Source organism: Hemiscyllium ocellatum, chromosome 9, assembly GCF_020745735.1.
Source record: "Hemiscyllium ocellatum isolate sHemOce1 chromosome 9, sHemOce1.pat.X.cur, whole genome shotgun sequence".
NCBI classification, from domain to species: Eukaryota; Metazoa; Chordata; class Chondrichthyes; order Orectolobiformes; family Hemiscylliidae; genus Hemiscyllium; species Hemiscyllium ocellatum.
In genome coordinates, this window is record NC_083409.1 from 99838581 (window position 1) to 99851930 (window position 13350).

Below are 13350 nucleotides of genomic sequence, written 5' to 3' on the forward strand. Positions count from 1 at the left end.
TACCAGGATGTTGCCTGGAATGGTAGGAAAATCTTATGAGGAAAGGCTGAGGCACTTGGGGCTGTTCTCATTGGAGAAGAGAAGGTTTAGGGGAGATCTGATAGAAGTGTATAAGATGATTAGGGGTTTAGATAGGGTAGATACTAAGAATCTTTTACCGCTAATGGAGTCAGGTGTTACTAGGGGACATAGCTTTAAATTAAGGGGTGGTAGGTATAGGACAGATGTTAGGGGTAGATTCTTCACACAGCGGGTTGTGAGTTCATGGAATGCCCTGCCCGTATCAGTGGTGAACTCTCCTTCTTTATGGTCATTTAAGCGGGCATTGGATAGGCATTTGGAAGTTATTGGGCTAGTATAGGTTATGTAGGATTCGGTCGGCGCAACATCGAGGGCCGAAGGGCCTGTACTGCGCTGTATCCTTCTATGTTCTATGTTCTATATGTAGAGCAGGCAGCTCCAACAGTTCCATCACCAATAGGTGGCGAGATCACATCCAACTGTCTCCCGAACTGGTCTTTCGAAAACGAAGCAGGACTCTTCAAGAATGTAATCCACAAGGACAATAAGTTGTAATTCTGTGAGTTCCAAATTAAGACTTACTGGACTAAATACATACAGATTGCATGTATAGAGTTTACACGTTCTCCCAGTGTCTATGTGAGTTTCCTTCGGGTGCTCTGGATTCCTCCCACAGTCCAAAGATGTGCAGGTTAGGTGGATTGGTCAGGCTAAATTGCCCATAGTGTCCAGGGATGTGTAGGCTAGTTGTATGAGCCATGGGAAATGCAGGGTTACAGAAATAGAGTAGGGGTGGATCTGGTGGGATGCTCTTCTGAGGGTCGGTGTGGACTCGATGGGCCAAATGGCCTGCTTCCACACTGTTGTGGTTCTGTGAGAAAAAAAAATTATCAATAAATCATCTAATCAAGTTATGTGAAATATGTCACTTCCACCATCTTTTAATAAAAAGAGAAACTCCTTACTAAAGGGATGTTTCCCAGGGTCTCCTATTTCAGCTGGAGATGAAGTCAATTTATTTCTTGTCTCAGAGGTTTGTTCTTGAGAAAGTCTTCCCCAGAAAGCATTATAGCTGAGTCATTGAATACATTCCAGGCTGAACTGGACAGCTCTTTGAGTTACTTGTTGGAGTAGGGAAAGAGGGGAGGGGAGCAGGAGGTGACGGGTTATGAGGCTTATGCACGAAAGTGGAGTTAAGGCCACAATCAGATCAGCCATGACCTTCCAGAATAGGCTGAAGGGGTCAAATAGCTCCTGTTTCCTGTGATCTTCCTTGCACCTGCTATTTTTAAACACAGGTGGACATTCTCCAGAGTTAAAGCTAGAAATTAGCGGCACGGTGGCACAGTGGTTAGCACTGCTGCCTCACAGCGCCAGGGACCTGGGTTTAATTCCCACCTCAGGCGACTGACTGTGTGGAGTTTGCACGTTCTCCCCGTGTCTGCGTGGGTTTCCTCCGGGTGCTCCGGTTTCCTCCCACAGTCCCAAGATGTGCGGGTCAGGTGAATTGGCCATGCTAAATTGCCCATAGTGTTAGGTAAGGGGTATATGTAGGGGTAGGGGTATGGGTGGGTTGCGCTTCGGCGGGTCGGTGTGGACTTGTTGGGCCGAAGGGCCTGTTTCCACACTGTAAGTAATCTAATCTAATACCTCCAGCTGCAATAAGGAGTCATAATCTTCACAGCTTTGTACAGGGCAGCTTAAATAATGGGTGAGGTCCTCAAATCATCCATTGGAAAAGTTCAAGAATTCCATCTTTTTTTTAACCAGGTGAAATGAAGCATAGCTCTAAAAGGATGGTTACTGAGACGCGGAAAACCAAGCCCCAAACACCTAGCTGACTAAAAATATCCATGTATTACTGACTTTGCCAGAAGTTTTAACCTTTCCAAAGGTTTTGCCAGGAAGTAGCTAAAGGGAGTTCCAGATCCGAAATATGATGTGGGCTGAACTGAGGTGGGCAAGGTCAGACATCACACGACACCAGGTTTTAGTCCAACAGGTTTATTTGAAATCACAAGCTCCTTTGGGATGGCGCTCTAAAAGCTTGTGGTTTCAAATAAACCTACTGGACTATAACCTGGTGTTGTGTGATTTCTGACTTAACTCCAAAGTATAATTTGAAATGTTAGAATTTGAAAATATTGTTTGTGATTTTAGCATATCTATATGTCTACACATCACTTTTCCCCATGGTAGGGGAGTCTAAAACCAGAGGGTTTTGGTTTAGGGTGAGAGGGGAGAGACACAAAAGGCTCCAGAGGTTGGTGAGCATCTGGGACCGGCTGACAGAAATAGCAGTAGAACTGAGAACAATTTCATTACTTAAGAAACATTTAAACAGGTACATGGACAGAATAGATATGGAGGGTATGGACCAAATGCAGGCAAATGAGACTAGTTTAATTGTGAACGCTGGCTGGCAGGAGCTAGTTGGGCTGAAGGGCCTGTTTCCATGCTGTAGACCTCTATGACTTTATCAAAAATGTATTTGGTGTTCCACTGTCCAATTTTTTAAATATAAGTTATGGCCACAGCTGATGTTTTAATCAGACAAATCAGATCCCAGACAAGAACCTAGATTGATAGATCATATTTTATTTTGTTTTAGTTTTAATAAAGTGGCCTTTCACTGACAGAAAAACACACCAGGCTACAGATTTTGTTTTACCAGTAAAATGGATATTTATCATAAAGGAATGAAGATAAAATAGAATAATCCAAATAACTTCAATCATTTTTAACCACAAGGCAAATGCATAATCCTATTAATCCTAAAACCCTCCATTTTAAATTGAAAAGAAATATTGATATTTATATAATACCCAAAATACACCTGGCATAGTGTCCAAAATACCACACATATAACACTCACATCAGCATCCCTGCATCTAAAACCTTGATACATTTAAGTCCCTGATGACTTCAAATATTTAGACTGGAATTGTTGATAGCTTCCTTCCAGAAAGGCTTCCTTCTGGAGCTATCATATCTGCTTAAATTGACTCAATGTTAAGTAATCTCTTCAGGGGTTTGTCCCAACACTTATGATCTGGGACTAATGCCAACTCTTTATTCTTAAGGTAGCTTAGCTTACTATATATATCCTTTCCTTGTCAGATGCACTTTTCTGCACAGCTATTCTAGTGTAAGGTTTCACAAGACTGCCTTACTCAAAGTCAAATGTGATACTAAAAGTTTCTCTCTCTCTCTCCAGCTCTCTCTCCCCTTTTACTCTCCCAATAACCCACCCCTCCACCACCACCACCATATTAAGATATTTCCTGTCATTTGAAAAAAAGCTCCAAAACCTTCCAACAAACTCTATAGTCCCATTATCCAAAATGTTATGTCACAAAACCGCATTAAAAAGTCGGTTAGAACCAAACAAAATCATTTCCCTCCAAAGCCAAAAATTGCCCATAAAAAATCACCATGGCCACAGAAATGCTCACAAGCCAACCACTAATCCCATACACACAGAAAACCCACCAGCCACTAACCCAAAATCAGAAACCCAAACTCATAATCACTAACCGAGGAGAAAGTGAAGACTGCAGATGCTGGAGATCAGAGCTGAAAAATGTGTTGCTGGAAAAGCGCAGCAGGTCAGGCAGCATCCAAGGAGCAGGAGAATCAATGTTTTGGGAATCCTGAAGAAGGGCTTATGCCCGAAACATCGATTCTCCTGCTCCTTGGATGCTGCCTGACCTGCTGCGCTTTTCCAGCAACACATTTTTCAGCTCATAATCATTAACCTCAAAGATTACAGATAGAAATTCCCATTTTACATCACACAGAAATGTTAAACCTTCAAAATTCAGATGAAACACAGGAATAATAGTGATTTCAATGTATTGTCTGTTTCTCATGATTATTACAAATGCCTACATTTGTTTTACAATTTTGTGAATCCAATGAAATCCATATATATATTTACACCTCTACCCCCACCCCCTCCACCCCACCCCCTCCCCCCATCCCCCTCTGCCACACTGATGGCAAAGATGAAACTTTCACTTTGGATTGATAGGATGATAGAGGTACACTTAATACAAAACCGAATGCAGGCTAACAGGCAGATCAACCTTCACAAATCAACTTTGAAAATCTTGGGTTTCCTCATCCTCATGTTGAAATTCCTCCATCTTGCCTTCTCTGTAACTTTCTTCAGCATTACAAAACCTTTTCTCTCACTACATCCCTTGATACCCATTAGTATTGTTTGTAATGGAGTCCATACCTTGGCATTTTATCACAAATCATTAGAAAGTTTCGGTCCACCACCTGATACAGCTTCCACAGTCTCACCACCACTGTTAATTTAAAGTATTACAATCGCAGAAATATTTATGAGGCAACAGATTTTATTTGAAGTCATGTTGACTGTATGTATCTGGCTATTTTAATACATTTCATTTTGCTTCTGATTATTGATTCCCTGAATTTTCCAATTATGGAGCACGGGGCTAATGGGTTTGTAGTTTGATTCAGTTGCTCTCTGTGAATACCGTGACTACATTTGCTTGTCTTGAGCCTGTCAGTGGCTCCCCAGTGTTCATTGATTTCCAATTGACAGCGATTCTCTGATTGAAGCATACAGTAATGCAGCATCCAATTTGCTTCACACTAATAATTATTGGAATGTGAAACCCTCTTATAAATCACAACACATGTTTCAGAGAAAAGAGTGTTTACAAATTTGCAATTTGATTCTAAAATGAGGTTTTTTTTTGCATACCAAAAATGGTTTGAGTACCACACAAAACAGCTGGCTTGCAGATATCTGTAACTGAACTACGACACAAGCTGATATTAAGCAAACACAATAAAAAAATGGAGAAGCCCTTCTATTCCATCTCGTCAATCTGTAACTGATGCTCACGTTCAGCCTAACACATTTTTGGGCATCAATAATAAAAACTTAGATAGATTAACCTTAATATGGCCTTTAAATGAATCTAATTAAATTGACTTATTGCTTGAGACCAGTCTAACTTTGTACAGCCCACACTGAACAAACATATCACGGCATATTAAGGCAGCGGCTGTTCCATCATTAAGCTCAAATATACTGAACCACTTAGAGAATCATCTGTGAATCCACTTGTAGAATTTATTGTAAGATTTCTCCTCCTGATTTTATGGTGCAATAAAAAAAGGGGGCAAAAGTTTACAAACAAATGGGAAAGGCTGAACATGCAGAGCTGGCTCGTCAATATCTTTAAAAAGAGAAAGAAAACTGGCTATGATATTTCAGCAGGGTACCTTTTATTACACTAAAAGTCAAGAGATTGATCTGACTGTTGCCAGTTGTAATATCAGTGAAGCTGCCAGGGCCTGCTGTCATTGTTCTGTGAAACTGAACTAGCCACGAAACGACACGACCAGCTATCCCTAGTAGCCACACACTCAGACAACAAACAACATGAATTCGACTGGGAAAACACTACTATCATAGGGCAAGCCAGACAGAGAACAGCCAGGGAATTCCTAGAGGCATGGCATTCATCCACAAATTCCATCAACAGACACATCGACCTGGACCCAATATACCAACCACTACAGCGGACAGCTGAAACTGACACCCGGAAGCGGCAAGGACAGACCACTATAAATGCCGGAAGAAACATCAACGAAGCGCTTCGCAGGAGGCTCCACAGCACTGATGATGTCTCCTAGCCAGGGGACGAAATGTTTGCAACAAAAACTTCCAGCTCGGCGAACAGAACCACTACAACAAGCACCCGAGCTACAAATCTTCGCACAAACTTTGACAGCAATTTCTGGAGTCCACACAAATCTTTAAACACAGAAATCCTCAAGTTAGTTTTGGTGATTTCTCTCCTCCTTCATAAAGTGCACTGCTGAGATCTTTATAGGTTGATCTTAGAAAACAATTGGTTTGATGTGAACATTCACTGTTTTACACAACTAATCCCACAGGAAAATCATTGAAACTGTTATACTTCATTGAGTTAACTATATTTTGTTTTTTAACAACATAGTTGCCACTGAACAATCTTTCTGGTCTGGAAAAGATAATTTTTATATTGATGAAATGTCACTTTCTTCCAACCTATGACAAAACATTGATTGATTTTTAAACTGAATAAAAGGATTCAGGTTCTACTTTAATTTCACGTATTTACCTCAACCCTTATTTTGTTTCCTTTAAAATAACAAAGGGTGAATGAAAAAAAAATGTTCTTGCCTCTTCCTGGCTTCTTGTCTGTGAGAATTCTTCAACGGGATTAATGGCTCAGCAATTTAAAGATGCTTTTGTTGCTAGATGCTAGACATCCACTAAAGATGACAACAAGATGCAATTAACATTGAACAAGGTGAAACCCATGCTATAGACATCACCAAATTCTTGTGTGTGGCTTTCTTTGAGGTCAAGATTAAAGTGGTGCTGGAAAAGCACAGCAGGTCAGGCAGCATCCGAGGAGCAGGAAAATCGATGTTTCGGTCAAAAGCCCTTCATCCTTTCTTTTCTCATTATTCAAATCCTCCCACTTTCCCCAGACGAGGACACCTGAAACGTCGATTTTCCTGCTCCTCCAATTCTGCCTGACCTGCTGTGCTTTTCCAGCACTACTCTAATCTTGACTCTAATCTCAAGCATCTACAGTACTTACTTCTGCTTTGAGGTCAGCTCAGCAATTCACTTCATCACCAATGACATAAAATTGGCGGTGGTGATAGGAAAATAAGCAAAGTGAGGAGATTGAGATGGATAAAATTTTGGGAGTGACAGAATGCATTTATTCCAGATGTTCCAAACATTACAAAGTGGGGGAAAGATCTGTTGGAGTCCGTTCCTACCAATAAATTTGAAACAGTTGGGTCTTCCCATTTTCCAAGTCCTATCACACATTTTTGTTTTGATGACATAGGATTAGCAATCCACAACTTCAGGTCAAATGGTTCTGCATTCATGAGTTTGAATCTGAAAATGAATCTGAAACTTGAATTAATTTTAAAAAAGCCTGGAATGAGAAGCTCAAAAAAAGTGAAAAACATAGCAATTGGCAAGTCTATGTTGAGATGCAAATGCAAGGATAAACATTACCACTTGAAATATTTGGAACTGCAAGGCAGTGCAAGTCAAGACCTTGTCTGAGACCAAACAGAGGAAGCACAGTTTTGGATCAGCTAAAACATACACAAGGAGGACAATGGGAAATCAGGTAGGAGAACTTCGGAATAGGTTCATTTTGGGAAAGGTTAACGTCAAATGAACTGCATGAGCCAAGGATGCAAGCAGGTAAGCAATGGAGGTAGAACATGGGTTGGTTCAGCATGAGGTAGTAATCTTGCAGAGTGTTAAAATGTGTGGTGAAGCATTGAGGTTTCTGATGGGAAACAACGTATATTCTTGCCTGGAAGAAGTTGTGACTTATCCAAGATTGGATATCAGGCTGGGAATCTGATGATACAGAGACAATGGAGGTGTCCAGAAACATGACAGAGCGGGACAACTCAGGCAAGACAATGGCCTAGTGGTATTATCACTGGACTATTAAACCAGAGACCCTGGTTCACCACAGCCCTTTAGGGAAGGAAACTGCCATCTTTTCCTGGTCTGCCATGCAATGTAGTTGACTCTGAACATTTCCAACTCCCAGGTGATTAGGGATAGGCAGGAAATGTTGGTCCAGTCAGCAATGCCCTCATACCATGAATGAATAAAACAATTGGGTGCCAATAGTGATTATGTGAAAGGCAATGTTGTTAAGGGTCAGCTTGTAAATCAGGAAAAAGAGAGAGTTAAGTGACCTCCCAGCATAAGAGTGCAGAAGAAAAATGAAAAAACCAGTACACTCAATATCAATATTGGTAAGCCAAACAAGGAAAGTACCATTACCAAAGAGGGTGACAGAAAGTAATGGGCTGCTCCAGCACTTCCTGTTATTATTTCAGTCCCACTCCACTGGATAATGGAGGAGATGGTGTTGTCAACTGTGTCAAAGTGAGGTTACGGAATCATAACTTGATATGTCATGTGAGGAAGTCAGTCAGCCCATCATGCTCATGATAGCTCTTTGAAAAAGCTATTGAATTCTTCCTGCTCCCCTGACCTTCCCTCCAAACCTGCAATTATTTCTCCCTCAAATGTTTATCCAATTTTCATTCAAAAATTACACAGAATCTGCACCCACCAGCCAAAGGAGGATAAGAAACGAAAATAAACCAGGCTACCAATCACAGGAAACTTTATTTGTGTCGTTGATTAAGGCTGTTTTGGGGAAAACCAACTGGAGAGACTGAAACAGGAATTTGGGAAAAAGATGAGCCTAGACGTGGGAAACAATCATTTCAGCTTTGATTAGAAAGCTCACTTAAGGAAACAATATACATGTAAACAAGCAACTGAAGAATGAAAACAAAACGTGAGGTTGTAATGTAAATAGAAAAGAAATTAGTGCATGTAAAACCTATCCTCGAACCTACAGCATTTTTCATTTTCTGATTATGTGCCCAAGCAAATTATTCCACAAATGTCCACAGCCCAGTCTTTTCCTCTTGAAAACCAAAGGATGTCAATTCTTAGCCTCTAGCCATTTCAAATAAAACCCTTGGCCTAAACCCAACACCATCATTATAGAGGCATTCACATAATCTAAAATTGCAGATCCTCATCAATTTATCATCAACAGGAGCATTGTATTGTGATGCATGGAAATATTCGTCCACTAGGGATTAAGCTAATGGGCAACCAGTTAAAGCTGGATAACAAGCATAGTGTCAGATAACCCATGGTATGAAAGTATAATGCACACACGAGGCATTATTAAATAAATAAGGATAAGCATTGTATACAAGGGAGCTAGGCGTAAAAGGCTTTTCACCTTAAGAGACAAACAAAGCAAAGCATATGATATGATGCTAAAAGTTAACAAGGAAATTAAAAGGGGAGATTTGGGCATCAGAAATCCTGAGGGATGATTGGCTTCTGTCTAACTGCTAATTGGGCAACAGGCTTGTTTTCTTTTGGAACCAACTGCCTAGTGTCCTCCTCCAATAGCTACTTAGCCCACTCGGAGCAGAGAAAACTCCTGCCCATTACACCCTGCCTTCTTCTCCCACCCTTCCCCTTCTCCAAACCCCACTGTTGACAAAGAATTTAGAAAATATTCCACAGCCACCTGATGAAGAAGCAGCGCCCCGAAAGCTGGTGTTTCCAAATAAACCTGTTGGACTATAACCTGGAGTTGTGTGATTTTTAAGAAAAGATTGTGTAATCAAGCAAAGTCAACATGACTTTTTGAAAGGAAAATTTTGTGTCACTAATTTATTGGAGTTTTTTTTTAATTTGTTTTTTTTATTGTCAGATGTGCCTAGGTACAGTGAAAAGTTTTCTCCTGTGTACAATATAGGCAGATCATACCATACAAAGGGTAATAGAACAGAGCAAGGGATACAATGTCATGGCTACAGAGAAGGGGCACAAAGAGCAAGATGAACATTAAATTTAAAATTTGAGAGATCTATTCAGAAGTCTAACAACAACTGGGAAGAAGCTGTTCTTGTATCTGTTAGTACAAGTCTATAAGCTTTTGTATCTTCTGCCCAATGGAAAAGGTTGGAAGAGATTATAACTGGGGTGGAAGGGGTTTTTGATGATGTTGGCTGCCTTTCTGAGACAGTGAGAAGTGTAGATGGAGTCAATGGTTGGAAGGTTGGTCTGCTTTATGGTCTGGGTCATGATCAAAACTCTCTGTAGTTTCTCACATTCCGGGGCAGAACAGTTGCCATACCAAACCAAGATAGAATGCTTTCCATGATGCAATGATAAAAATTGGTAAGCGTCTTTACAGACATGCTGAATGTCCTTAGCCTCCTGAGGATCTTGTGCTAATGGACCATATAAAAAGGGAACTAATAGATGGGATGCACTTGGGTTTCTGCCACTGTTTATGTAACTGAACTTATTGAATTCACATATCCACTGACTTATCTCAATGAATTGCCCTTGCACACCCTCAAAGATATTGGAAGATAAGGTGTCACAAAAAAGGCTAGCATGCAAGGTTTGGTTGCATGGAGTTGTGAGTAATGAATTAAACATGGATAAGGATTGGCGAATGGACATGGAGCAGATAGTATGGATAAAAGGGTATTTTCAAGTTGGCAGACTTAACGCCTCAAGAATGAGAGTTGGCTTCTCAGCTTTTTATGACCTACATGAATATCTTCAGCTATGAGATCCAATGAAAAGAGTATCTAAGTTTGCTGATGATACCAAACTATGTGGCAAATAAGATGGAGTGTGATGCAGAAAGCTGTGAACGTTTTCACTCTAACAGTATGAAGAGAAAGGCAGAATATTTGAACCTTTTTATTTGAAACTTCGAATAAATTTTGCTGTTGCTGGAGACGTGTCATACAAGAAACACAAGAAATTAGATTCAAGTTCAATAAGCTATTAGGAAGGCAAGTGGCATGTTAGCTTTCATTGCAAGTGGATTGCGATACGAGAATAAGGAATTTTGTAGCTACAACTGTACGCACACCTGCTCTACCAAGTACATTTTTGCTGTCTGTATTTATGGAAGAACATGCTTGCTTTTGAGGTAATACAGTGACTATTCACTTGATTGGTTCCTAGGCTGATTAGGTAATCCAATAAGAGATTAAATTGGGTGTGTACTCCCAGAAGAATGAAAGGTGACCTCCCATTGAAACATGCAGGATTCTTCAAGAACTTGACATCAAGAGGTAGTTTCTCTTGGATGGAGGATCCGAAAATAGAGTGAGATAGTCTCAGGATAGGACTGAGATAGACAGTTGTTTGGTCTCACAGGACTATGCAAAGCAAAGAAAAACTTGGAATTGAGACAGAAACACAGCCTTGGCTGAATTGAATCATGGAACAGAGTTGAAGATCTGAATGATTTTGTTCTGAGAGTCATAGAATCATAGAGATGTACAGCATGGAAACAGACCCTCCGTTCCAACTTGTCCATGCCGACCAGATATACCAACCCAATCTAGTCTAATTTGCCAGCATTTGGCCCATATCTCTCAAATCCCTTCCTATTCGTATACCCATTCAGATGCCTTATACACATACCACCCTATGCATGAAAAAGTTGCCTGTAATGTCCCTTTTATATCTTTTCCCTTCTCATCCTAAACCTATGCCCTCCAGTTCTGGACTCCCCCACCCCAGGGAAAAGACTTTGTCTATTTATCGTATCCATGCCCCTCATAATTTTGTAAACCTCTATAAGGTCACCCCTCAGTCTTCGACGCTCCAGGGAAAACAGCCCCAGCCTGTTCAGCATCTCCCTATAGCTCAAATCCTCCAACCCTGGCAACATCCTTGTAAATCTTTTCTGAACCCTTTCATGTTCCACAACATCCCTCCAATAGGAAGGAGACCAGAATTGCACGCAATATTCCAACAGTGGCCCTAACCAATGTCCTGTACAGCCACAACATGACCTCCCAACTTCTGTACCCAATACTCTGACCAGTAAAGGAAAGCATACCAAACGCCTTCTTCACTATCCTATCTACCTGCAACTCCACTTTCAATGAGCTATGAACCTGCACTCCAAGGTCTTTTTGTTCAGCAACACTCTCTAGGACCTTACCATTAAGTGTATAAGTCCTGCTAAGATTTGCTTTCCCAAACTGCAGCACCTCGCATTTATCTGAATTAAACTCCACTTGTCACTTCTCAGCCCATTGGCCCATCTGATCAAGATCCTCATTGTACTCTGAGGTAACCTTCTTCGCTGTCCACTACACCTCCAATTTTGGTATAATCTGCAAATTACTAACTATGCCTCCTATGTTCACATCCAAATCATTTATATAAATGACGATCCTTGTGGCATTCCACTGGTCACAGGCCTCCAGTCTGAAAAGCAATCGTCCACCACCATCCTTTGTCTTCAATCTTCAAGCCAGTTCCATATCTAAATGGCTAGTACTCCCTGTTTTCCATGAGATCTAACCTTGCTAACCAGTCTCCCATGGGGAACCTTGTTGAATGCCTTACTGAAGTCCATATAGATCACGTCCACCACTCTATCCTCATCAATCCTCATTATTACATCTTCAAAAAACTCAGTCAAATTTGTGAAACATTATTTCCCACAACCAAAGCCAATTTAGATTCATAAATCCAGATTTCTGCTGGAGTTTGTATGTAACTGAACTTATTGAATTCACATATCCACTGGATAATCCCAATGCCTTGCCCCAACCTCAATGAAAATCAGTGAAATAAATTAGTAAGACTTTCATGCACCTGGATTTACCATAGTGACTATTTTTAGTAATTGTATTTTTTTATCTCTGATAAGGATTTCCAGAAAGGTATTCTCTGTGGATATCGAACTCAAAAGTCCTTAGATTTTCCAGAGCCTGAGCACCTGTCAAGAATTAGTGATTCCTCTTTCACTTTATGTTATTTTGACAGGATTTGGCATTGCTGGATAGGCCAGCAGTTATCACACATCCCTACTTGTCCTTGAAAAGCTGCCTTCTTGAATTACAGCATCATGATGTGGAGATGCCGGTGTTGGACTGGGATGTACAAAGTTAAAAATCACACAACACCAGATTATACTCCAACAGATTTATTTGGAAGCACTAGCTTTTGGAGCGCTGCTCTTTCATCAGGTGGATGTGGAACATAAGATCGCAAGACACAGAATTTATAGCAAAAGTTTACAGTGTGATGTAACTGAAATTATTGTTTACTAAGTCTCTTATCTTTTCAAATGGTCATGTTGGTTTCAGTTCTTTCATATGTAAATTTTAGAACTTTCTTAAAGTTACATTCTCAAGTGAACTTTACTAATAGATGCCATGTTGGCCCAGGTAATGCATTGAAGGTGTGAGGTGCCCTGTGTGAGGTAGTCTGTGCCCCAATGGTCAGACTGACTTTAATCTAAAAAAATGGATTTACGGAATCTTTCATGGATTCATGCAGTTTTTGAGCATGAGTGTGAAGAGGTATAAGTTTGTGAGAGGGTTCATGTGTGAGTGTGTGTGCAGTGGGGTCACCTGTAGTGTGACAGGAACCCAAGGTCCTAGTTGAGACAGTTGAACCATTACATGTGGGGAGACCTCTCACCATGTAAATGGCAGGTACTCATGTGATTTGCTGCAGACAAGGATGCCCTGAGGCATGGTACATTGATGAAACCAAGCAGAGGCTACAGCAACGGATGAATGGATACCACACAACGATCAACAGACAGGAGTATTCCCTCCCAGTCGGAGAACATTCGACCTCGGACCTTCGGGTGACCATCCTCCAAGGCAGACTTCGGAACAGGCAACAATGAAAAGTGGCCAAGCAGA